The sequence below is a fragment of the Cornus florida genome, unplaced genomic scaffold (assembly GCF_030987335.1).
Source record: "Cornus florida cultivar Cherokee Brave unplaced genomic scaffold, ASM3098733v1 CherokeeBrave_3.0.0_Hap2_Chr11, whole genome shotgun sequence".
NCBI classification, from domain to species: Eukaryota; Viridiplantae; Streptophyta; class Magnoliopsida; order Cornales; family Cornaceae; genus Cornus; species Cornus florida.
In genome coordinates, this window is record NW_026775581.1 from 98,336,638 (window position 1) to 98,340,555 (window position 3,918).

Sequence of the window (3,918 nt, forward strand, 5' to 3'; positions counted from 1 at the left end):
CCTTCCAGATGAAGTAGACAGTAGCTGCGTGTAGTAGTCTGCATGTAAGGAAGGTGGTTGATTGGTGTCGCCCAATTCGAAGAAACCATAGCTAAAAGTTCATTGTTAATTCTTTTTCTATTTAATTCTTTTTAACATGGAATATATATGGTTTCTAGGTGTTTGTTTCAATCTCCAAAGGTCTTTGTTTCAATCCCTACCTCCATTAATGCTATCTTATCATAGAAAAATTAATGACTTTGCAGACAAGGACACCCCTCCTTTAAGATGGGAAATGAGGATGAAAATTGCTTTAGGCTCTGCAAAGGGATTTTACATATTTGCACGAGGACTGTGAGTTTCCAACATGGATTATTTTGTTTTTGAAAATTATTTTAGTTTTGGCATAGATTCAATTGTCTTGATCAAATGTACTATATCTGCAGGTGATCCCAAAATCATACATCGTGACATCAAGTCTGCAAATATTCTTCTTGATCACAGTTTTGAGGCAAAGGTACGTAGGATCGATCCGCAGAAAGAAAAAAAAAATTAAAAAAAAAAAAAACATATGTACAAAAATATCATACTCCGTACTATATATATATATATATATATATATATATATATATAGGTCATCGATCTTAAGAGTTTGGCATATGTTCGATCTATCCTTCAGAATGTTTCTCGTATATATTCACAATGAACAGATTATGAAGAGTCACTGCTATACATGCAAGTTTTAGATCCTGTGCAATAGCTAGAACATGTGAAATTATTCCTATCAATTAATGTAGTGCTCAAACTGCCTCTTCTGTTTTTCTCATAATCAATTGATATTAGTACATATAATTGAACCCTGTTTTAATTACGTACAGGTAGCAGATTTTGGTCTTGCTAGGTTCAATTCTGATACTAAAACTCACCTCTCCACCGCTGCAGCGAAAACTAAAGGGTGAGAACCTTTTTTCTTATTTGTTCACGTACTGAAAGCAGCTTCAATTATTAGTATGCCATACATACATATAGTCTGGGATATAGTAGCTTAAAATGAGTCGTATATATATGACTTCTATCATTCAGATTCACCACATTCACATCCACATCCACATCCACAATTAATGTTGGTTGCAGTTATTTTGCTCGAGAGACTATTAATGGGAAAATTACTGAAAAGTCAGATGTCTACTCCTTTGGGGTTGTGCTTCTAGAGTTGATCACCGGTAAGCCTACTTGTGAAGTACGACCTACTGGTGAAGCTCAATATATAGTCGACTGGGTGAGTTTTCTATTTTAGCAATGTAATAATAATAATGGCTACGATCTTTGGTGAAGTGGCATGAATAAGAATTAACACATTTTCTGATTAAAATTTTAGGCGAAGCCGTTGCTCACAAAAGCTTTGAAAGACAAAAATTTTGATAATCTTGCCGATCCAAGGTTGCAAAAGTAAAATTCTGTTGAGATGGCTCGGATGGTTACTTGTGCTGCTGCTTGTGTAAGTCATTCGGCACATGATCGCCCACGAATGAGCCAGGTACATCTCTCCATTCAATCAGCATAGCTATATAGTAACTGAAAATGAAATCTAAGAATTTGTATGCTGGCGGAATGAATAATCCTTATATATATATATATGCAGATTGTCCGAGCTTTAGAAGTAAATGTGTCTCTATCTGAACTAAGTGAAGGTATTCGACCCGGACATAGCGCAATCTATGAAAGTCCGGATAATGTCGAAGCGGAGGAGGATTCAAAGATATTCAGGAATATGGCACCAGGAAGCCAGGAACATGGTGCTAACGGAGGCAGTGTAACCAACCCATCAGCCCCTGATCATTACTTTACGTAAAATGAGAAATGGTCTTTTAATAGACAGTTGAAAACTATTGTGCATGATGTTATTGTCCTTCATATTCAAAAAGTTTTCTAGACCATATATAGCTAAAATAAATTATGCTTTATGCAAAGAATTTGATTGAAAAATATTTGTTAAATTATAGTTCAGTTATACTCAACTTTTACAAGTGAGATGCTGAATTAAACCTATCAACTTTGGAAATTTGTGCCTAATGTGTTATTATTATTTATTAAGCAGTTTTTTGTACGACATTAATTATTGTGGAATTTTATTCTGTTTATTAATAATGTTCTGTTCTTTTTATAGACATTCGTCATTGTATTGTCAATTGCAGTTTCACTTTCTTTATTCTAGATAATCCTTACGTTGCTAGTGTTGTTTTATATTTCCATTGGGAGGATATTCAGATTATTAGTGTTGTCAAATTAATTTTTTTTAGCTGCATTTCAGCATTTTGTGATTCAAATCCATCTCCAACCTTCACTTTCAGCACCAAGTTAATGAGTTCTATTTCAATGAAAAGAAAAATATTCTAGAGGTAGTAATGTTATGTTTGGCTTCTTGTTGGATTTGGGATTTAAAAAAAAAAAAATTAGTTTAAAATTTGTACTAAACTTCTTTTATTTCTAAATCCAAAACAACCGATTCGTGTTCCCAAACATAACATAATTGTTTTTGTAAAAAAATTACATATTATTTTTTAGTATTTAATTTTCATAAAGAAAGAGAATCTATGGACAGAGATATATAGTTATTTTAATTTTATACATTCATGGGGTCATAGGGTATTCCGAAGTAAGGGAATGGGGCATGTTTGTTTGAGGAAAGAAATAAGGGGATGGGGCATGTTTGTTAGAGGAAAGAAATAAGGGGCGAATGATAGTTAGAAATTTTAACCATCACACTCCTCCCACATTTGGAACTCACCAAATGCTCCTCTACCCCAATGAATCTGAGGGATGGTGAGGGCTCGAGCAGGTAAGCTAAGGACAAATGGGTGCGTGAATTTCTTACTAATTAAAATTAAATTAAATTAAATTAATAAAAAGTTTCTCAACTCCCTCTTTTCCCTTCTCTTTCTCCCCCTTCCATTCATTTTCGCTTTCATCCTTTCTTCTACTTTTCCACCCTACCAAACAGGCTTCTCAACTGAATTGCATAGTATTTATTGGCCTGTGACAGAAAATCCATCAATATTTCATTGGTTATTGTTGAAAAGAAAATATTTGGTAGTAATACTACAAAATATTATTAGCTGTAAATATAATATTTGAAAAATATTTTCTGTAAATAGAATATTAGTCAAATGCTGTAAAATAGAAAATTATTAAATAGGTCAGCTAGGTATGTACGTGTATTCTCTCCTATAAAGAGAACCTGTGTAAACTCGTGAATAGTGGTCTAATACAGAGAAAAATGTTTTTCTATTTTTCTTTCATTTATAGTTTATATGGTATCAGAGCCACACTAAGGAAAAAAAAAAAAAAAAAAACCCTAATTTTTTTTTTCTGCACAATTTCTTCACTAATCAGCCATGTCTAACGGTTCCTCCATGTCATCCTCGCCTATCACAACCCAGTCAACAAATCTGACAACCCAAGCCCCCAGTACAGATTCTCATTCAATTCAGATCACCAATATTCACCTTAATGGTGACAATTATTTACGGTGGTCCCAGTCCATTCGGATGTACATTAGAGGGCGGGGAAAGATCGGGTACCTGACGGGAAACAAGATGTAATACCCCTACTTTTCAAAAGGATAAAATGAGAATTTAATTTTAATTTTTTATTGCATTTTTATTTAACTAAGTGGCTTATGTGCTTATTAGATTTATTTGACAAATTGTAATTATTGAATTATTGTTTTTAAATTACTCTATAATTGAATTGTTGTTTATGAGCTGAATGATTGAATTGTTTGTATTATGTAAATTATATTATATTATTTCTTTGTGTTATTTGAATTATTAAAATTTTATTTGAATTATTTAAATTAATTTAATAATAGGTAACTGTAGATTGTTCTGTTAAGTGTTTAATTATTTAGGGTTTTAGGTTTCACGGATGGGCCAACTG

The 3,918-nt window shown here is 32.7% G+C and overlaps 1 pseudogene; it reads left to right on the forward strand.

Annotated features, from left to right (window-relative positions):
• The first annotated feature begins 208 nt into the window (after positions 1-208).
• On the forward strand, positions 209-1,831 carry LOC132281645 (proline-rich receptor-like protein kinase PERK1; annotated as a pseudogene).
• Positions 1,832-3,918: the final 2,087 nt, after the last annotated feature.